The 23,583-nt window shown below is 41.0% G+C and overlaps 1 protein-coding gene across 2 annotated transcripts in view; it reads left to right on the top strand.

The window, feature by feature from the left end:
* The first annotated feature begins 438 nt into the window (after positions 1-438).
* LNX2 (ligand of numb-protein X 2) overlaps positions 439-23,583 on the top strand; it is a 59,543-nt gene continuing 36,398 nt past the window's right edge. For both annotated transcript variants that reach the window (XM_082278728.1, XM_082278727.1), the window contains exon 1: positions 439-694. The gene's annotated coding sequence lies outside the window, so the exon portion shown is untranslated. The remainder of the gene's footprint in view (positions 695-23,583) is intronic.

Raw genomic sequence — 23,583 nt, 5'->3', positions numbered from 1 at the left:
AGGACCCCGGCAGGAGGAGCCGGGGCGGGGCGAGCCGGGCCCCGCCACACCCCGCCGGGCACCTGCAGCACCGGTGGTCGCGCCCCCCACCAAAAGGAGAGCGGGGGCGGCAGGCTCCCTATGCGGGCAGGACTCCCATGCATCTCCGACAGGGCGGGGGAAGAGGGCGCGGGGTGGTGACTGAGTGTGGGGAGGGCGGGAGCGCCCGGAGGCGGGAGCGCCGCTGGAGCTGTTACTCACGGACCCCCCCGGGGTTTGCTCCTCGGGCACGGCCGCAGGGCTCGGGCAGGCAGGGACAGGTGCGCGGGCAGCCCTGGGCGGGCACCGCCCCACCCGTCCCCTCCTCCGTGCCAGCCCCGCCCGTGCCCCCCACCGCTCCGGGCTCCGCATAGCCGATCAGGCGAGCGGCGGGGACACCCCGGCCCAGGGCTCCGCCGCGTCCCGCCCCGGCCCCGCTGCCATAGGCTGCGGCACGCCCGGCCCCGCTCCCGGGGCCGCCGCCGGAGTGGCGGAGCGCCGCTGTCACTTGGGCCGCGCCGCTGCCCGCGGCGGGGGGCGGAGGCGGGAGCACCGGCCCGGCCCGGCCCGGCGAGACACGTTCCCGAAGTGCTGCTGCCCGGAGTTTGCTTCCCCGAAGGCGGGGCGGGCACAGCCGGCGCTGCTGAGGAGGAGAGCGCGACGCGGAGCCGGCGCGGTGAGTAACTTCCATGCCCCGCCGCGGCGCCGGGCGGCTCAGCCCCGCTCAGCCTTTCTCAGTGGCAGCCGCACCGGGGGTCCCCGCGGGGGCGGTGGAGCCGGGCTGAGCCTCTCTGCGCGGGCAACAAGTACGGGAGAGGGACCGGGGCCAGGAGCCGCCGTGCGGGGCTGAGGTGGGAGCTTGGGACTAGAGTCCCCGCCCTGGAGCCCCCGGCTCGGCGGCGGGGCTGAGCTCGGCGGCGCCTGCCCCTGCAGCGCGTCTCTGCGAGGCTGAGCTGTGGGCTCGGGGGCTGGAGAACCACTCGGAAAGCGCCAGGTTCTGGATCCCCCGATGCACCTTTGCTGCTCTCGTGTGGCTTCATTAAAGAAGCTCCTTCCTGGAAAGGAGTCAGATTACTGCGTGCGGGGGAGGCAGAGGAACAGCTGCGAGCGAACCCCTGCTGCAGGAGCGGGTTTCAGGTTGTGGGTTTTACAGCTGCGCCAGAGGAACTCGGGGCTGGCTGCGAAATGCCGCTGGAGTCCGTATGGTTGGCAGCTATTTCCAAACGTTCACTCTAGCCCTCGGTGCTCTGACCCACACTCCCTGGTTTCCCCCCTCATTTGTTAGCTCTTAGCACTGAAAATGTGGTTAGAAAACTTTTTGTCTTTTATAGTTTTAACAAGGCATACTTGTTAAAATTATCATTGCTCTTGACGGAATCATACTATTTGGTCAGCTAACTGAGAAAACCGTTCCTGGAGCTCTGGTAGTGCCTGGTGATTTTTCTTACAGTGTTCCTAATGCATAGCGGTGATGGTTTACTTCTCTAGGACTCTATTAAGTACTTCTGAGCTTCCCTTAATTCCTCTTTTAATTACATGATATTAGTGGTTTGTTTTTTGTCTGTGTGTAAAGTAAAAAATGTCTGTTAGGGATTAGCTTTGGACTGTATTTGATAGTCTCTGGAAATACATTTCCAATCATAAATACTTTAGAATTTCTGTTCAGAAGAGAAACTGGTCCGAGCTGGACTCTCATTAAATAAACACTTTGAATTACTGATTTTGGTTTTTTATTCTTCTACGCAGTTCTTCTGGCTTCATAATGCTTTATTCTAAGCTGCAATCCAGCAGCAGATCAAGGAGGCTTAGGAAGAAACATAAGATGGTTTTGGTTAGTGTCCCTACCATTTGGAAAATAAACATGTTAGTACCATATGCTGCCCCGACTTTATTAAAGCAAATTTTCAAAATGGAAACAATCTATATCACTGTACTTGCTAGAACTATATGACTTAATAGGTGTATTTGTAATTACTTTATATATAATATATAATTTGCTTTATAGTTACTAATTTTTTTCCTAATTATCAGATCACTAAGTAAGGAATCCTCTTTCCTGAACATAGTACAATATAAAATTATTAACTTCAGAGTCAGTAGGCTGCAAAGAACACTATTGTGCCCAAGTAGATTTTTTCAAAATAAAAAAAAAGTTGTAATATTATGTTTTCAAGTGCTTGCACTGTTGCAATTCTAAAATCGATGGATATTTTTAAAAGCTCATAATTTTGCAATGAGAGTTTTCGGTACTGAATTTCTTACTGTACTCAACTTTGCTTAGTGACTTCAGCAAGAGGGAGCCGAGGGCCTTGGATGCAGGTCTGAGATTTGCAAACATGGTATCTTTTCCTAACACTGCCCCCGAATTTTCTATTACCAAAACAACAACAAAAAAAAGCGCAACAATTTATAGACAAAACTTTGGAAGAGGAATGTAAGCTGGTGATTGGGTGGAAAAGGACTGTTCTTCAGAGACAGCTTAAAAAATAAGCTAACTAAAACCTGTCCTGCCAAAAACGGTGGCTTTGACATTGCAATGTTTGGCATTTGTTTGTTGTGCTCTCATGGAAGCTCTGATCACCTCAGTGAAAGTTTCTTTTTTTTGTAAGCCTTTACCCATACTGAGCGGCCTCAATCTTGGTGTATAATTATGGGCCTGTATTACTGAAAAAACAGCAGAAGTTTGTTAGGTACTAGTTAAAACTGTATACTTGAAAATATGCTGAAATATCCCCTTCTTCCATCTCATTTTTCTGTACTTCTGAAGAATATAAATATATTTGAAAGCAGCTGGGAAGCAGTTATACCAACAATATCAAAGTGAAATGTGTAAAGACACGATGTGTACTAGACATTGAATTAATTAAATTATTGCCTCGCATCAGCACAGTGTTGCTTGTTTAAAGAGCTACTAGACATTAAGAGCTGTAACTAATAAGAAAACAACATTAATTTGGTGTTAAAATGCTCCCTGGTGTAAAAGGCACCCGAGGAAGCTGGTTGCCTATTTGATACAGCAGTAGCTTGTCTCTGATATTTGAAAATTTTGTTGATTTGGTTTGCAGAAGCATTTTTAATGTGACACCATTGAATTGCATGCTGCTTAATTGCTTTATTAGGTCAGTGGAGATTGTCCTTTAGAAATTGTAGTGCCTTTTGAATATGAAAATGCTTTTAAATATTAGTTATTAAGTTATGTAATTGATAGGTTGAGGTTTCTATGGAACAATAAAAATTAATAATATTGTTGAGTGTGCTTTTTGTGGGTATTTTTGGTCCTAATTCTGTAGATGTTTGTGCTTGCATATGCTTAATTTTAAACATCCAAGTATTTCTTTTGGAATTAGAGGGTCTGTTCTTAGGCTTAATGTTAAGCCTGCATGTAAATGTTTTCAGGGTCAGGATTTATGTTCGCAAAATTCATAGGCTAAACCTGTTGTGTTTTCATACTGACTGCTCTGTATTCTGCATGAGATGATGTAGGTGGCTGGCTGGGGACTGGTCTGCACCTCGACACATGTGGAGATGCCCCCAGCCCTGCTGTTGTGTTGCAGGGGGTATCAGTGCTGTACCTAAGATGACCTCATCCTTGCAATGTGCTCTGCAATACTACAGATGTCTCTTTTATTTCCAGAGTACTTTGGTGATACCAGAGATGTCAATCCTTTATGTTCTCATAGATGCTTATTTCAACTGATGTCAGTTTCGCAAGTAATTTGGGGGCTGGAACAGGAGGGGAATCTCTTGCAGAGTCTCTCCTGCTGAGCTGTGTGTTAGATGGTGAACACAAAAACCAAAGTATACAGCTGTTTGATATAAGGGAGATAACTTGTGAATATGCAAGATTTCAAATTGTTTTGCATTTTTGCAGTTTTTTCCATCCAAATAGTGGGAACTATTTTTGACATGGAAACTTGGGTTAACACAGCTTAGTATTTGTAGTCTCATTTTTGCTTCAAGTAAGCAAGTTGATATTGCTCTGGAGTTGTGGCATTTTGTTAAGAAAGTCTAGAATTTTCTTGCTGGCATCAGAATGAACTGGACCAAATTGGGTAGGAAAGTAATTCTTAGATTATAAATGAGTCAGATCAGATACCTTATATGGAAGGTAATTTTTACTCAGGAAGAGTTGGTTTACTTTGGAATGGAGTGATAGATGTTGTATTTTGCCTGGCTGTTTTTACTTCCTTCCACAGAGAGGAAACCTTAAGTCATATTAGAATGGTTTGGGTAGAAAGGGACCTTACAGATCATCTGGTTCCAATCCCTCTGGGAAGGGACACCTGCCACTAGACGAGGTTGCTCAAAGCTTCATTTTGGAGGAGGTGATCTTTGAATATTAACCAGCTTTTTTGGGCTCGTCTTCCCTCAAGGGCATTGTCTCATTATGCTAAACCAAGCAGACCCCTGGAGAGGCCAGTCTGCTCCCCTGAAGCCCAGGGTACTGAGCCTGCCATGCTCCCTGCTCGCTGCCCTAAGGTTCTCGAACTCCACCATTCCAAGGTCACTGCAGCCAATGCTCCCCCCTAGATTCACATTCCCTACCAGACTCTTTGTTGCTGAGAACAAGGTTCAGCATAGCACTTCTTCTTGTTGGCTCTTCTGTCACTTGGAAGAGGAAGTGTTTTTGTATTTCTTTGGAGAGATTTGACAAACTTAACCACTGTTTGATGGGCTGTACAGAATTTTTCAAAAGAACCCTTGTTTGCAGAACAAAAGGCAATTTACTCAAGTAGGATATCCAATATATGAACTGATCCAGCTTTAAAATGTTGTAAATGGTAATAATAAGTAGTTCTAAATAATGAAGCAGAAGGAACAATGACTTATTTATCCTTTTTCTAGCATAGAGTACAATGAAAAGTGGTCCATGTTAAAGGAGAACCCATATGTTTCCAGGCAAAGGGAGGCACCCAGTAGTTGCAGAAAGGCAAACCAGGACTTTTGGATTGTGTTGCCTGGAATGGTGTAGTGCTGTCAGATACTATTCTGCGCAGTGTGGAAAAATGAGCTACAAGCTTCTTACTTCTGCTTTGTACATTCCTTGCAGTGGGAGCGATTTTGAAGTGTGATACAGGCTGTGTTCCCCAGCCCCCGAGATCACACTACCACTGCATGTTCCCATGACCTTCTCTGAGGAGTTTGCACAAGCCCAGTGGAAGATGTCAGGATGCTGGCATTTTGCATTCCCAGGGGCTGGCTCTTCAGAAAACAATTGGTAATAAGCACAGTTTATTATTGGGTTCAAGCCAGTGTTCTTAAATGCTGGCACTTTTATTGACTCTTGCAGTTGTACTCATTGTGTAGATTTTTGTTACATTCTTCGCATGCAATTTTTGCTTGAATCTGCGCTGTCTGCCACAGACAACACTCTCTTAATGCAGTGTCATTGTTAAAAACTGTGGCCCCAAAAGACCAAAGAATACTGGTGATGAAGGATTTTAAGCTCTTACCTTCCTGTGGCTTTCTTTGTTCTTCACATTGGTGCTAATCCTTGTTTCTGAATTCATAGATAGGAAGAAGAAAGCTGGTGCAGCAGAGGTTTTTGGCACAACAGAAGAAAACTGAAATTCAAACAAAGCTAATGGAGGCTGACTTGTGTACTGAAACCAGTTCGTGGAAAGCGATTTTCCATGGTTGCTGTCTTGTGCTTGGACAAGATGTCGTGTTCTGCCACAGGAATGTTGTGTTTACTTTGAAAGGACCAACCCAGGAGGCTTTTCTTGTGATACAAAGCAACGTTTCAGAATCCAGACATGTCGTGATTCTTCTGGCCATCGAGTTTTGGTTGGCTTTCCTGAATGAGGTCTAAATTTTAAAAAAACAAATAAAGCTTGCCTGGTATCAGTGAGCCACCTTTGTTGGTGCATTTTACTTTGTCATGAAGTGGAAGTGCTTTTGTCTGCGTACCTCATGGTCCCCAGATGAAATGAGCTGTATCGTAGTGGCAATAGGATAGAGCCTCTAGTGGGGGGTTCTGTGGCTATGGCCATTTCATCCAAATAATTCTTCTAATTGACCAGCAAAACCAAAACAACAAAGAGAAAGCCCATTACCCCTACAAGGCTCTTAAGCTAACCATGTTCTGACTTCAACACAGCTGGTTCAGTAAGAGCCTGTGCAGAACAGCACCTTCGAAGTCCATCTTACGGCCAAGTAGCCTCCATTTAGAGCAAGTCACATTTCAAGGAGGATGCTGGAGACATTAATATCTGGATGTGCCTCATGGATAGTGCACTGAATATCTGCAGTAGATTAAATACTTAAGTATGGATCTTATTAAGTTGCCTCTACATGTTTGGAGCTTAAAAGTTACAGAAAAAACCCAAACGAGTTGCTACTATTGCCAGTTCATGTAGAGGAGGATTCCTTATTCTTACTTCCAAGTTCATGCATTTATGTACCTGTGGCCCACCCTTCTTTGTCTTTTGGTCTCTTCTTACTGGATCTATTGCCCTGCCCCATGTAATTTTCTCTTACATTGGTGTTTTAAATCGAGTTGACATTTATTTATAACCAGAATGAATTAAGTGTAAGTGAAGGCTGATCAATGCATCACAAGACCACATAGATCCTGATGTGTTGTGTAAGCGTTCTGGTCGTGTTCAAAGAGTTTGCCATAAAGCCCATCCCGATCGTGCGTCTCTAAGTACCTTGGCACAGTGCGTGTGCACCACAGCTCTCAGCCAAACCCATGCTGCTCCGTGGGGGCTGCCCCAACTCTGAATTGAAGTAACTTGTTTTTTAAATTTCTCAAAATACTTTTTTCAGTCAGGCTTCTTCCGGAGCAGATTGATGAGGGTTTCCTTCTGTCTGGCCTCTTTTTCCTGTTTTTATGTCTTGTTTGCTCTAGTGCAGTTTTCTCAGCCTTTTATTGTTACTGACAGAAGCTAATGAAGGCTCACCCAGTGAATTAGTAAAATAGTTCTTTCCTGCCTTTATGTTAATTAAAAATTAGTACAAGTCAATTCCTGGACTATTTTTACAATTAGTCCATTGCTAAGCTGTCATTTCTGCTTCAAATGAAGATTGAAGGTTTAAAATTCACAGGGTTTCCTGCCTAATATTAAACCAGTATTGAATGCCTTCAGATTTAGGTTCGCTTCTTAACTATTTTAATTCCTTTTAGATGTTAAAGGTACAGCTAGATTAATCCAGATTCGATTAGGCTAAAAACACAGATATGTTTGTGTATTTGTGAATCTATCATGCATTTCATGCAAATGTCTTAAAACTGTGTAAGTTAGGTCTGTACATACACATAACAAAACTTCATAAGAATTCCGTGACAGCTGTCAAATGTGTTTCCTTTTGAAACCACTAATAAAAAAGGTACCTTTCTACTTTGTCTGGCAAAGTAACTACTCTTTATTCCTGTTATCTGGGCGGTGGCTCAGCATGTCTGTTCAGCACTGATACTTTTATATTCTATAGCTGGAAGTGGCATGAGCTGAATTGGGCTTTACTACATGTACAGCAGCAAATATACCTGTCATAGTGTATTTATACAGTGTTGGAATGATCCTGCATAAATAATCCTGATGGATATAGTTGTGTGGAGGGTTTTTTTCCCATTTTGAAATCTCTTTTGACTGTAGCTGCTTACTTATCTATTGAATGTGGCTCCCCTGCTTTTTTGCAGGGAAAATAACTTTGCAGTGAAGCAAAAGTGAAGGTGATTTAGTGGTGGTATAAAGGAGAATCAGCAGCACAGCTTGTCTGAGCACTTGACCTGAGATGTCTTGCCGTGTAAGCAGAAAAAGAGAATCTATGGGAAAATTAACACTAAAGTAAGTGGTAACACAAGATTTTGGGTTACTGGAGTGTGAAATGAAAACTGTTAACAGTCCTTTCTTCTGCAGTAAGGGATGTGTGCTGTTGACCAGAGAAATGCTGTAGAAGTGTAATGCTTTTCTAACTGATAATTCGAAAAGTTTGGAAAGCTGTGAAGCCAGGAAATGTTCCTAAGCATTGTGCTGTTACGAAGTTGAAGATGCTTGACTAGGAACTTTTTGGTACAGCTTGACTTGTTATCTTCTACAAACAATCAGATCTGGATTTCACAACAGGTGAAGCCTTTAAGTAAGCCTCAAGTTCAGTGAAGACAACTTATTTCACACAGTAATGTTAACATTGTGCTGACATTTTTATTTTTGCCTCAAATTGTCAAAGAGGAAAGAGTTTTGTTTTAGCTGATACTGACTGAGGATAAAGAAAGATGTTTTGATCTAAAGTGTTCCTATAGGTGAGTCTGTCTAAACCTGAAAGCCTGCTTAGCAGGTTAAGTTGATATGCAGGAGAGAAGGGACTTAACTACAGTGCACCCAGGTATTAGGAGCAGTTGGTATCCTTTATATACCCTTTTTAAGGTGATGTATCACATGTTGAATCCTATTTAGCCATCCCTGTGGCTTGACTGTACAGTCAAATCCACACTGGTGACGCCATAGGGTTCTTTTTGGATATGAGAGTTCTTTTGTCTGCTTCTGCTCCCAAGAAAGTCACTGAATTCAGCACAGTTATGATGATATGGTTGCAGAAAAGCAACCCTGATGGGCTTTCTTTGCTAAGGCTCAATAGCTGCTTGTACAGATCTGGTTAACATTCTGCTTGACACTGAGCTTTACGTGTATGTGTGTATATATAAAACTAATTTCTGTGTGTAAAGAAATAAAACATCTTAAAAAGGGAAAAAACAAACCCTATAGTTTGTTTTCTTTCTTTCTTTTTTGCTTTTCAGATCTTAGAAATCCTTCCAGATTTAGCTCCAACATTAAGTATTTTTATGGAAGAATGGAGTATAAATACAGAGTGAAAGACATTAAAAAATCTGAGCCAGTATGTTTTTACCAATTTAATTATTGTTCAGTTCTGTAGTTTTTACTTTTTAGTAGTAAAATAAATAGTCTTCTGACGCTGTCAGCAGTTATAGCAGTGAGGAGCTTCAATCATGCAGTGTTTAAATAAAGAGGAGTACTGTTAATTGTCAACACTGATTATAGAAAATGTCATGAGTTTGTGTTCCATTGTGGGGATTTTCACCCCACACCAAGAGTTTGGAACACAGTAAATGGATGATGGGTAAATAGTAACCTTTGTAAGATAAAAGGAGTTATTTTCTTAATTTTCCAGCTGATGAGTAAACAAAAAAAGAAAGACACCAAGTTGCTTTTGCTATCATGATATAGTTTTATTAGTCCACAAGTTGTTCTGTCCTTATTAAATAATAAACTTACCCAGTTTTCTGACATAAAACTATCCTGCTTCTCACATTTGGAATAAATTTGGAGCAATTAAAAAGTGGAGTAATCAAGCAATCATTTAATCAGGAGTAAAACTGTATGTAAATATATTTAAGTATTCATCTATAAAATTACATTTAAATATAGTGATAACAGTCTTTATTAGAAAAAGTGCTCTGATTTAACATGAATTGACAAGGATTAGGATTTAATAATTGATTAATTACTGTTTCCTCTTCGAGGGGGGAAAATATTTTCACCAAAGGTTTTGCTTTTAATACTACCATCTTTTTTCCCAGATGTTCTTGAATACATTCTGCATTGTTTTAAAACAACTCTAATCTTTAATACGATTATCTGTAAATTTCCTTTGTTTACTGAGGGATTTTTTCAGATTATCAAATCATTTTATATACAAATCCTCCTTTCCTTGGTGCGTGCTGTAACTCTCCATTGCATGCCCGAGGCAGTGCCCCAAATGAAACCAACTGACATCAATTATTGATGATTACTCTGCCCGCTGGGAAGTGAAATCAAGTCTCGGGTCTTAATTCAGGATTTGTTTCAAACACCGGGTAATGAGAGCAGGTGCAGGGAGACACCGGAGCGGACGCATTGATTTGCAGTGTAAGCATAGACAGGTGCCTTACTGAGTACACAGGATTGAGAAGACAAAATGGTTACAGCTGGAGTTGTCATTGCTTCTGAAGAGCTTGGGTGATGTGTTTTCCTGGTACCAACATACCAAAAGGAGAGGAGCTATTTTTTTCTCATCATGGTGATAATATTTCATTACACTGGGGCATGTGATAGCACTTAACAGGAGGGGAGAGCCCCTCTGTCCCAGTTCTTCATCCCACCTAAATGTGGCCTGATTTGATTTGCTGTGACTCCATCAGGCTTCACAAGCTGAAACTGTACTTCTGGTTTCTCATGCACCAGTAACTGTTTTTCAGTGGGGTTTCCTAAGTGTGAACTCAAGCAACCCAACAATGGAAATATGCTTATGCATCCCTTATGGTACTCCCTTTTGTGTCCATGCTTTGTGTGGGATTGGGTTGTGGGGGGAAAAGCTTCAGAACAGAAACCAGCAACTGGGTTACAACATAGGTTCAGTAGACATGAGGAAAAATTGAAAGGCAGTGGATAAGCTAAAACATGGCATTTCTTAATTTTGTAAATTAGCTACATGTAATTGTAGGCATTGCTACATGTAATTTTTGACATTGTCTTTTTATTGCAACAGTTGCAGCAACTACATCATTAATAAAATCCTTATTGCTTGTGAGGTTGAGAAGGAGCTTGCAATACTGCCTGAGCTACAAGACAGCTTAGACACAGCCAAAAACTTATTATCCTATAGGGGAAAATAAGTGTGCTTGATTTTTTTTCTGGTGAACAAAGTAATGAGTGAGGGTTTGGGTCCAGCCAGATTTCCTCCACTGCAAATTCTTTCCAATGCTGGCAGCCCCTCATTGGCCTGCCTGCCTGGGTTTCTCTGCAAAGCATTCACTCTTGTGTGTTGTGTTGGTAATCTTTCAGGCTTTCTGAACAACAGACAAAAGAAGGGAAATACACATTTTATTCAAAACCCAGTGTGGAATTTCTTGGGACAGAACAAGGTGTGCAGAAACATAAGCGTTTTTCATGTTTGAGGTTGTCAGAATCTGTTGTAGGGAAAAAGGTCAGATATGAATACAATAGTCTGATGTTTCCCCATCAGGACTGCCCCTCCATCCTCCATCATGGATTCAGAAGTTCCAACATCAAATGTTAGGCAGGAGCAAGAAGTAAGTGAACGAGGATGCATCTTCGAAGGACAAAGCAACGCAGGGAGAGCTTCCCTTGTTGGCAAAAGCCTGAGTAAGCAGGTGGGGCTGGCAGCGTGCCCTGAAGGTTAATGCAGTCGGTCACCAAGCTGGAGGGGAAGGCAAAGCCCTCCCTACTGCCAGGCCTCTCAAGAAAGGTGCTCTGAGCAGGCTTCTGGCTGCTGCCTCTCATTTCACCTTGGGTGCTGGGAGAAAGAAATGGTAGCTAGGACTGAGACAACGCAAGGCTAAAAAAAGCCAACCAAAAAATCAATGTTTATAGTATTGATGGCATTTAGAGCCACATTGGTTTCTTTCTTTGGTGAGCTCCAAGTGGCAGGAGGGCCAGTGTTTCCTTTCTTCTGCAGCTGAGCTGCCCTGGTAGGCTCAGAGGCTGCTGTCTGCCCACCCAGCCACCCCAGCTGCCTGCTGTGCTGGCTGGGATTTTATGGTGCCTCTGAGGCTATTCCTGGATGTCAAGTCTGTATTAGAGAAATACTGACAAATTTTTTTAGTGCTAATGCAGGAGCGGTCTAGCTGAGCAGAGACAGTGATATTGTTAATTTTCCAGGCTGTTGCTATCTTACTCTCAGCCATCCCTAGACATCGTCACCATTTTATGTTTCCTCTCTAATGGCATGAGCCAGGATGTCATAATACTCAAAATCAAATGTACCAGAAAATATAATAAATTAGAGTTGGGCTAGCAGAGTAATTGAAGAATAAACTGAATTTAAACTAAACAGGATTATGTTATGAACTGATTGCTATTCACAAAATGCGCCAGAGGAGTGTGACTTCATGTAGATTTACTATTGATGGCAGCATTTCCTAGATGCCTATTGGCAACAAAGAAATGAAAATGATGTGAACTTTTGAGTTAGTACCAGAACATAATATTGCAATAAAGGAAAAGTACTGTTCTTGTTACACTGCAAAGTGATTCTGGAAGAAAAATTTTCTTGTGTTTTATTTATTTATTTATTCAAGATGTTTACGTGTATTTAGAAATCCTTGAGTTTATAAAAAGGGAATGCAGGCCTTGGCATGGAAAGAACTAAATCTTCCCTCAACTCTTAATGTAATTCTTTTGTAAGAAACTACTTAGGAAATGTAGTGGTATAGTAGGTTCCTGTCAGTTCAGAAAATTGAGTTTAAGGACATTTGATGTCCTTGAGGAATTTTGAAGTTGTTTGCTGGGACAATTTTACAGCAGATACTCTGTGTATTTTTCTTTGAATAGAATTTTCTATTTTTTATTTCATTAAAACCAGGTAATACATAAGACATTTTAAAAATAATCCTCCAGCTATGATGCTAGTAGAGATGTAGGGAGATGGCATAAGATATGGATTTGTGAGCTACAAGTTACCTGAGCTGAGCCCTGTGTTGTTCTGTTCTCTTGAAGTGTGAAATGAGGTAGTGCTAGTGAAAGGCACCCTGAAGGTTGCTCATAACACTAGAAGCCATGGGAAAGCCTGTGGAAATGGAAGCAGTCAGCAGCAGGTACTTGCTAAAAGATAACAAGTGTTGTCTGAGCTGCAGGGTTGAGAAATCTGCGTGGGTTGTACGAGAGTAGGCCCTGTGCTGAAGCTGGCCTGTTGATGTTAAGTAGTCAAATTGCTGGTGTGCAGAGAAACTTAAAAACTGGACGATACTTTATTTTGCATTTATTCTAATTTTGAGTATGCAAAAGAAATTTTGTAAGGATGAGATTTTTGGTGGCAGTGATCCAAGCTCAAGGCAAGGCTCTGCCACTTTCAAAATTATGTGCTACAGTGGAATACCAGCAAACGGAATGGCTGTTCAGTGGTAGAAATCAAACAAGCCTTTGGTGGCAGTGGGGACAGAAGGGAAAAGAGCAATATTGCTGCACCAAAAAAATTAATTTTGTAATAATAAGCAATATGGTTTGTTAATAATTGAATGCTTTTAAGTTTAAAGGTTTAAGTTTCATTTAAACATGAAATGGTATTGTTTATTTTCATTATTCTTATAAAATTTAAGTAAGGTTCTTTACCAGGAATGGTAATGAAATCCATTTGATTTTTAAACTAACACTACAGAATAGTAAAAAAAAAGGCAGCTCTTGTGAGTTAAGTGCTTGAATATATACAGTAAGGTTTAGCATTATTAAACTAATTCAAAGTGCTGTTAAATCCCTTGATTTAAATTACTTCACTGTGCCATGACCTGATGGAATAAGAAATTAATCTAGAAGATGCAATTAATATACTACTTATATCCCTCATGTAGCACTTAAAATGAATTCTTTTTCTGTGCGTATTTTGATCACTTAATAACTTATCTCCTCATATCCTGTAAAAGTAGGGATCCTTGAGGGATCACCCCAGGAGGGAGGATGGCCATCTACTGCCTGTCCTTCTGGGCTGACTGGGGAGATAGTGAGGGCTAGTTTCATAAACAAGCTGCAGACCACCTTGGCTCTCTCTTCAAACTTGTGTAGAAGAGAACTTGGGACAATGCTGTTATAAGGGAAAAAATGATCTTCCTAACAGTAGGGGGGAAATAGGCAGCATTTAATCCACTTAAAAAGAAACAAGCAGTACTGGAATTCCTACAGGAAAGTTTTGAGGAAAGTAGTCTTCAAGATCTGATATTTCTGCTTGCTGCAATGGGAAGTTCTGATATTTTGTTAAAAATTAAGAGCTCTTCTGTGCTAGTGAGGACTCCCTGTTACTTTCCATCTGTCCTGCATCCCAGGTGACTTTTGGTGAATTAAAAAACACTGCTTATCTTTGAGAGCTTTCCCCAGTGGAGCACAACACTTGTACCAAGTATTGTATGATAAAAGTTTTTTTCTAGCTGTGGTTATCTTTCCTGATGCTTCTTATCTCGTTAACTTAGCACATGGAATCTGTGCTATAGGTGGGCTCTTACTGAGGGTAAGACCACTGGAGAAACTTTGAGTACAGTTGTTAGGGAGAAATACGATGGGTAAGTGGAGTTCTTTCAGAGACTTGTGAAGCATGATTTTCTTTCAAAATACATTTGTGGCATGGAAGAAGGTAACTATTTCTGATAAAGTTCGTTTCAGTAGTAAACATTAGAAACAACTCAGTTTGAGCAGTCCAGATTGTTTTGGAAGCTGCAGGCAGTTGACTGATATTTTAAAATTTAAGCAGTATAATTTCTTTAACATTTAGAAGCAGAAAATCTAAACCATTTTCACAGGGTGAATGCATCCTGGAAACATGCGGCAGTTACCATGATTAACCATTGGAAAACAGTGCTGTGCTCTATCCTGTTGTAATGTGCCTAAAAGTCCTTTGAGGATCAAAGGGAGTAATAACAAAGAACTCAAAGGTTCTGTTGCTGGGGTATGGGGCACAGGCACCTAGGACCTGTCAGTTTCTGATGTGAATGCTTTCAGTTAACACATGAAAGCTGAAAAGGACTTTAGAAAGAAAAAAGTTTAGAACGAAGTACTAGAGGATGCTTTATGGTATTTACTCAAGAACTCTTCTTTACTCATCTGATTGGTAGTACATAAAACCATGGTGCATAAAAATGATGGGAGTTTTCATAATTTAAAAAAATGTTTATATATCTGGTGGCATCACTGATGGGCAGCTAATCCAGCTAGGTATGCCTGGTAATGGTTTGCTACAGACTGGGTAAATACAGTAAACACCTAATGATGGGAAACCCTCAGGAACAGTAAACGTGACCAGCTAATACCACTGCGTAAAGATTTCACTGTTGGATGCAGAGCTGCAGAAACGTGTATTAAATGTGTATATGTGAACTAATTGCTTCAGGTAGTTACATTGTGCCCTGATGCTGTTGGGATCAGCATTTAATGCTACAGTTCCTATTGAGGAATGCTTTTCCTGTATTAAGTGGGCAGGGAGATAATATTATGTAAAGTCATTGATGTCCTTGCATGGCGGCTGATAAGGGGGAACAGGTGGGATGGGAGATCTGAGGCTGATGTGCAGGGCAGCCACATCCATGCTTGTACACCCTGCTGCTGCAGTGGTGTTAGACTGCTGAGGATCATTGTATGTCCTAGAGCAAGTATAAATCATAGAATCAAAAAATACCAGGGTGGAAGGGACCTCAAGGATCATCTGGTCCAACCTTTTGACAAAAGCACAGCCTAGACAAGATCATGCAGCACCCTCACCAGATGCATCTTGAAAGTGTCCAGCATTTGGGAATCCACCACTTCCTGGGGAGGTTATTCCAATGGCTGATTGTTCTCATTGTGAAAAATGTTCCTTTTGTGTCCAATCAGAATCTCCCCAGGAGTAACTTGTACCCATTACACCTGGTATTTTCCATGCGTCTCCTTGTAAAATAGGAGTCCCCAGCTTCTTTGTAGGCACCCTTTAAATACGGGAACATGTTGATAAAGTCTCCCCTAAGCCTTTTCTCAAGGCTACACAAACCCAGTTCTCGCAGCGTCTCCTCATATGGCAGACTTTCCAGTCCTTTGATCATCTTTCCCCTCTCTGGGCCTTCTCCAATTTCTCCACATCTCTTTTGAACACTTTAGGTGTGTCCATTAGATAGGGAGATGAACAGCTCATAAATTCAGATGTTGCTCTGTTTCATGTTCAGTCAAATAGACTTTGATGGTTTTAATGTGGCAGCACAAAGGCATTTTGAGTTTTGTGAATGCAAAAAGGACTATTAATTCCAGATTTATCCCTGAAAAGTTGAATGAAAAAACCCTTTCATATGTTTTGGTATGTCCTTTTCCTACCTTAGTAAGAACTGCTTCTCTTTAGCCGTTATAAAGGATGTAGTAGCTGAAAGGATGCTTTTTTCATGTTAAAGAAAAGAAAGAAAGAGAGAAACTGCAAAATGAGTTTAGAAGATTGTCAGCAGAAATATTTCATGGGGCTTACAGAGGATCCCTTTGTATGAAAGTAGGAGAACTACAGATATAAACTAAGTCCCTAAATGAGGCAATAGTTTGTTTGAAGTGGCATACCAGTAAAATTGGAATTTTTTTTCCTCTCGGCTCTTCCACCTGTCTGAAGAGGGCATGGAAAAAGCCCATCAGAAAGGTTCATAAAGGTTAAAACCTTTATGACTGTCAGTGATTTAGAGATTATTGGGTAAAGGCATTAAATAAGTGGAGTGTACAGTGACTGTATCATGGGCTGTATGTTGTTCTGTTACACCTTACCTTTAAAGTGTCGTGAGTTGAAAATGTGTTTCCTCATATTTATGTACACCATAGACCAGCACAATTGCTCAGCTAAATAAACAGGACATTTTCAATTATAAGGTGCCATTACCTTTGTGTGTTCTTGTCATTTATGAAATCAGTGGGTGGTTAATTAAATTGCTCCTTTGGACTCTCCTGAAGGCTGTGTATTAATTATGTTTTAGTGGTGGTGTGCACATTTCTCAACTTTTTAATGAGGGTAAAAGTTGTTTACCTCTTCCTTTGGAAATACTTTTTTTTTTAGATTACTGTAATATGGGGATTTGTGGTAAATTTTTCTTTCTTTCTTTCATATTAGATCTCATTATTCAGCTGCTCTTTGCAATCATGTGGCATGCTTAGTTTAAATGAAATCTTAAAATGTTAAATTTCATGTTGCAAACTATTACTAAAGCTGCAGAGTCTGTGCGTTAAACCCCATGTTGTGGGGGGGAGTAGGTTCATCACTCAGGAGAACAGGCTTCCTTCAGCCACTCAGATCTTTTGAAGACATGGCTTCTGAAGGCAATTCTGGGGCTCACATCCAGAATTCTTGTTCAGCCTGTTGGCTGAGCAGGCAGATTTCAGCTGTCCTCTTCTGCTTTCATCAGTAGTAGGAGCAGTGCTGATGCTTGCGAGTTTGGAGGGAGGTGTGTGGCAGCAGGGCTGGGCTGGGGAGCAGCTTTTGTGTGGCAGGGTGAGGGCTGTGCTTACACCCCCTTCCTCTGCTGTGTGGTGTTTCACCACGCTGTTTCATACAGCTGAGATCCTCATGGTAAAAATCGTGGTATCTTAGCAAATGCCATTTCCAGCTATGACTTTATTTTAATTAATGTCACATGTGCTGAAGGAGCCCCACGTAGGTGTAGTATTGGTGTGCTCACAGGGGAATACAGTAGCTGACGTTGGTTTGCGTTGGTTCTTCAGCTGAAATGGTGTGTTACAAGTAGATGTAAAAACCCAAAGAAAATGCCCCTAGCCTGACATTGTCATTTTAGTGCTGTTGGAAATGTCTCTAGCAGAGGTCAAAAGTTTTCTTAGTGCTATGTCTTCGAGATACAATCACTGGTTTTATCTCACGGGAAGGAGCAGAATGGGCAGTCACTTCTGACTGGACAATTTATTTAACTGTTCTGATGGTCTCACCAGGAGCGATGTCTCATCTAAGCCATGCAGTTCTTCTGTGAACCAGAACGACATCAGTCCTCTTCATTATGCTGTTTATCCAATCCTGTTTGTTTAAAGCCATGCCAAACCAAGAAGCAGCAAGAAAAACAGTTTTGCTACTTTTTCGTATGGATGATTTACTTTGCAGTCATGTTTTCTCAAGTGGAGAGTATTATAAAGGCCACCCTGAAGTCTTCTGAAGCATCCACTGAGGCCTCAAACTGAAGCCTTTGCTGCTGGAGAACACTCTTGTACAGCTCATTTATCATGGTGGTTGTAGATTTGGGGGTTTTTTTTCATGCACTTCATGGAACTAAGAGAAGGAAGAGGATGGTCTTGAGGGATATAGTGGTTATCACATTTAGCTGGTTGTCGGCTCTCCTGTATGTAATTTGTATTATGTCCAGTATAAGGGAAAAATAATACTAAAGTATTCAATTTGCAAGAGGAGTTACTAGACTTTATAAAAGCTGCTGTGGAAGATAGTTTGTGTGTCTGCAAATAAGCACAATTTTGTAGTATTCAAAAAGCCAGGAACTTAATTTGAAAGCAAATCATAACAATTTTTTCCCCTCCTTTTCTAATTGACAAAAGTAAAGCCATTTCAGGATGTAAAATGGACTTTCTGCATTGAAGACACCTCTAGTATTGAGATACTGAATTATAAAACTATACAGAAGTAGAGACTTTTTCAGGAAGTATGTGCAGTTTTGAGAACAGTTTCAATGTCTCACTTAAACTTTCTTCTTCAAAAAAGCAGAATTTTCTTAAATAGAGGAGTGGAAGAAAGAAAAAGGATGTTACATAATCCAATTTGTTGTTTTTCTTGCAAACATTGTGTTGCTTTACATAGTATTTATAGCATATAGCAGGACAGGGACTCAAAATGTCGTGTCTGTGTTGTAAAGCCACCGTACGCACGGAGTTACTGTGAGGATTCCTGCGCGGGTCATCCCCGCACACGCTCACCGGGTGCGCTTACAAAACTCTGATGTGCTGCATGGAGTAGCAACGTCTCATTATGCATTCATGAGAAATTGCTGGCGACATTTTAGCCCGCAGTTAATTTTAATGTTAAGTTTAGGTTTTGAGAAGGACACGGTGTAAGAGAGTGCCTGCAGATCTTTTACACTGACTCCTGCTCCGGTTATTCATTGCTGAGCCACAGCTGTTAGGGTTTTATATTCGTGTGAGGTTAGGTGATTAATTTACTGCTTTAAGGAAATCAAACCCCGAGAGCTGCTTAGTGGCTTTAGGAGGAACTGGTCCTGTTTTAATTACCCATTGGTGATTTCATTTGTGTGTACCAGCATGTCGACAACCTTTTTCCTTGGCGTTCTTGTTGTCATGTGATATCCCCTCCTCCAGGAGACCAACAGTATGTTCTTCTTTTCCTGTTGGGCAGGTGTTCTGTGCTCCCTCCTCGCCTCTGCTGGGATGGAAGGCTAAGAAATGTAGACTAGAAAGGTGATGAAGGGAAGGGGCTATCATGCTCTGCGTTGCAGGTTTTGTAACAGATCCTGGGTGCCGGCTGCCAAGGAATCGTACCAGGGTGTTTCCAGGGCTCTGCTCGGCATTTTAAGGATGCTCCTCTTCAGAGGCTGGGCACTGAGTCCTTAACTGCAGGTTAGACCCTGTGATGAGAATTAAAAACAAGAAATGAGGGGTATGCTTTTGATTCAGCTTGTTTCAAATGCATAGGCTATTCAAACATGAAGTGTAATGTGAGTCTCTTTTAAATTAGCTGGTTTGTGCTTTTTGTTTTTGTTTTTTTTTATTTCTTTTTCCTAAGCTTTTTCCTAAATTATATGGTTCTCTGGTATTTTTTATTTTTTTTAACAGGCTTATGCTTTGCGAAATGTTGTGGTCAGGAATCTAGATTTCACTTGACTAAATACAAAGGCTGTTTCTGGTGATTTGTATGTATGTATGCGAATTTTTAAAGATTAAAAGAAATTTAGCTTTGCACAGTTGTAAAATTCAATTTTAAAAAACATTTCATTAATTACGTGAGATAATCTTACAGAGTATCTTTGTTGTCAGGAGGTGAGAAGAAGTGAAATAAAATGAAACATTTATGCAGATACAAGCAGAGGTCTGTGTACCTTCTGCCTGAAATTAAACCAACGTCCTCCTTTCTCATGGCTATTTGTATTATTTATAATTGCATGAGATGTGTATCAAGAGGGTGGCTGGGGAATAAGCTCTTAAATGTGAAAGCTCTTTGGTCTCCTAGGATACGTGTGTAGTAGTAGTTGTACAGTTATCCATAAGGTTTTCCAATGGGCATCCTAGAAACCCTGGTAAACTTCCAGGTAGCCTTTATTAACCACCTCGCAAAAAAAAAAAGGTTGCTCATTTCGCTGGGTGCTGTGCAGAGCATGCAAACTGTAAGTAACACAAGTCCTTTGATTAAGACTTATTTAAAAATTGGGAAGGGGTGATATGCTTCTGAAAAACAGAACAAGAAACTGAAGATCATTCAGGCATTTGTTCCTTGTATTTTTAATAAATCTGTTTGCCTTCAGGATTTGTTGATGTGTAGGAATTTTGAAATAACTGCACTTAATGTTTCCAAGTAGAAATGTTTGTCCCAAAGAATAATTCCCATTTTGCTGTTTTTCCAGGATTTGAGGAGGGGAAGGAAGGGGAAAGAGAAATGGGACATCAAGTGAGGCATCAGGTCTGGCTGTCAGGAGTTGTTTCTTTTAATTGCAGATTGGAAGTTGTTGGCAAGGTTCAGTGGGTTTTTTTGGTATATTTTCTTACCCTAAACATACTGTGTATCAATGCTAACAATAATTATTTGGGATAAGGTTTTATAGCTACTTCATGACATGCTTTGGCCCCCAGTTTTCCACTAGTTAGGAATCTCTAAGCCAAAGCACCCCCTTGGTTGCATTTGCAAGTTTGAAGGGAGTCAGGAGGCTAGTGGAAAACAGGGGTCTCCAACCAGCAAGAACCTCAGCCGATGTGCTGTTCTCCAAATCCATCATCTAGGAAAAAAGCACACCTTTATTATATATGGGAAAGCTGCAGTGATTTATTTTCATGTACTCAGTGGGAAAAAAGTCTTTGTAAACGCTTTCTGGTTTATATTCCACTTAGTAATAAGGGTTGGCTAAAGCAACACAACATGCTTTAACAGCAAAGTATCAGTTCAGAATTTAACTTTATTGAAACTTAATATTCAGTTAAACTGGTCTGTATGGACAAGCAGTAAATCTGAGTTCATATTTTTCTAGTCCTGAAGTTTACAAAGGGAAATATATGCAAATTACTCCCTTTAGCCAAAGTATGGTATATTATTGTGGTAGCTTTCCAGTGTAACTTACTGGTTCTGTGAATAGTTTTGTCTTTCCTGTCTTAAAATTCTTCAGCTAGGATGGCCTTTTCATTACTCTGTCCTCCCTGTATCTTTCATTTACAGAGTCAAGTTGCCTGGGATATTATTTATTGTTTCTGTATTCTCATCCTGTGTGACTGGTATTAAGAGGCAGTGTTGCTTGTAGCTGAGTCTCCTGCTTTTAAAGTTGTCTCCTTTGAAGGAAACTATCATCATGTTCTTGTCTGGACTTCAGGTTTTCAGACTGCACACAGAAAGGACGGGATAAAGGCTTTTAATTACCCTGTTTGCCCTTTTCTTCGTTCGTTAAATTGAAATTATTAGCTTTTTAACTCTGAAAATCAGTGAAAATCAAGGCTGTTTTCTTATTGCAGTATTAAACAGTTCTTCACTGAAGTGTGGAAAGTTGGGTTTCTGACCCAAATGTCTGTGTCTAGGTGGAAACTAGTAACTATAGAGCAGACTATTGTTTGGGGCATTTTGTGGAGGTTCCCTCATGCTTCTCTGTATTAGAAGCTTGATGCAGAAGGGACCCTTCTCAGGATAGTGTGCACTTGTTTTCTGGGTATTCCTTAGCTTTTTTTAGTGACTGCCAAATGAAGATGACTTATGGCATTGTCTGTTTGACCCACTTAGACCCCCTTCCTTTGAGTCACTGCACTGCTCTGAACTTGATGGTAAGTTTGAGTTATTTCTTTAAAGATCTGGGTTTTACAAACAGCCAGTTTGCAGGTGTACATCCGACTAACTCCTTGACTCCCTGTTGCTGCTGATAGGAGAAAGAAAGCTTGGAAGTATGCTATTTCCAAATAATCCGTTGCCTGAAGCTATCCTGGCCTTATGAACACAGATGCTGCTGCTGTCTCTGTATGAAGGGTAGGCAGGCATCTACAGCCCCTCTGGTCCTTGTGTTGCATTTCTGGTGTCCCACAGTCTTTGTGCACAGCACTGCTCCCTTTTCGTGGAAAAGAAATACATCCCATGGGAATGTGTGTCCTTATCTTGGAGACGCCATAATACTTTGGGGTCATTTGCACAGCTTCCAGTGCAGCAGGAGTGTTGTCTGGGGTGGTTTCTGGCTTTTGGACAATGTAGCAATTTAAAAAAAAAAGTTTATAAAGTTAAAAAAAATGTTTAAGTATCTGGCATAAAACATGTGAAAGTGTTTAGTCTGAGTTGGGAGTTAAAAAAAAGTATGGAAATAAAAGGCGGTTTGAATTTTTTATGTCTGTGAACCTAGCCTAACTAGTTGAGAAGTGCTTGGTTTGGGAAAATGAAGATTGTGGTTAGGGAGTGCAAAGGAGATGGGTACTCCAGAGGGCAAGTCGTCTGCCTCTTAAAGACCTTTTTCCAACAGCACTGCTAATGAAGTAGTATCCTTCAAAGCAAGACTGGTATTTTAAAAGCTAGCTCTTAAGGGTTGAATATATAGAATAAATGCGGAAGTGAAAATTGTGTCATCCCCCACAGAATCTCAAATGCAAAATTTCAGCCTGCTGAGAAGAGATTGGACAGGGAGGAGGAGGAGAAGGTTGGCTCCTTCCCGATGTAGCATGTTTCTGTCAGCCTCTGTTGCTGCAATCTTTTCGACCATGGATACAGAAAAGTGGTGCCTGAAGTTAGGAATCTGAACTGGTAGGACTCTTTAGCACACCACTCCTTTACCACTGTCTTCCCAAAATGTGGTGAATTGGAATTCCCTGGTGATGTGAGTAGATGTCTTATATATATTTTGCAAATTCATTATTAACTATCTTATGAACTGAAATGCATTTTTCTTTCCTAATGTCATGCCTTTGGTTTTTTTAACAATTTGGGTTTTGTTTGCTAGATGAGCGTAGCAGTTGTTGTCCGATGCCTCCCCACCCTAGCAAGCTTCTCAGCTTTCACCCATTTGCTTGTAGCCTTCTGTGAGGACTTAGCTCTCTTTTATTGAGCAATTTTATTCTAGTTTATTTATTGATTTATAGTTCTATTAATTTATCTCTTCTGTATAATTTCTACCTATGGCTGCCAGTTTGATGCTTTACATAGGTGCTTCCACTTACCTGTTTTCAGTGTCGTTTTTTTTTCTTTGATTTTAATTTTTACTGCTCACTTAGAAGGTAATGATTTTAAATTTTTGGCTTTGTTTAGGAATGTTACCTGTTCTTAAAGAGAGCGAGACTACTGAGGAAAGCGGACAGAAATGCTGTAACAGCAGTTCTGCTCTTCCACATTATTCATTCTGCAAGAGGGAGTTAGGAGATTGCTGCTTAGTATTTAGCCCCTGTCACTCATGTGAGGATACATACCGGGGCCTGTTGGCCTGCTGTGTTTGTGCTACTATGCGTCTTTGTTAACATTTCTCACTTGAATCTTAAAGGACTGTTTTTCAACAGTGTAACCACCGAAGTAGTTTCTTTCTGAGGACACTAACAGGATTCAGAGGACACGCTATAGCAGCCAAACTTTGCACCTCAGGCAGGTAAAGAGCTGCACCATAGAAGCTTCCCTATGTAATAGCTAGTGAAATTCTGTATTTTAACATACGTGTGTGTGTATATATATATATATATATATATATCGTGCGATCAGGCAAGCTAATACAGAATGTGAAATAATGAGCTGGCAAACATGGTTAGGGGATAGAGAAGTGTTTTTGGAAAAAATGTTCATTCAACAACTGTTGTCTCTACTCTTTCTTCGTGGCCGTGAAATTGCAAGGGCTGAAGTGGAGAATGTATGATTCCTACAGCAGGACTAAAAACAAATGCAGGCTTTGCTTCCATATTCTTTGTGTCTGTAAAATACGTATAATCAGACTGGATTTTACATAGT

Source organism: Coloeus monedula (genome assembly GCF_965178545.1).
Source record: "Coloeus monedula genome assembly, chromosome: 3".
NCBI lineage: Eukaryota > Metazoa > Chordata > Aves > Passeriformes > Corvidae > Coloeus > Coloeus monedula.
The sequence above is the reverse complement of the archived record's forward strand: the minus strand, read 5'-3'. Positions and strand labels throughout refer to the sequence as shown.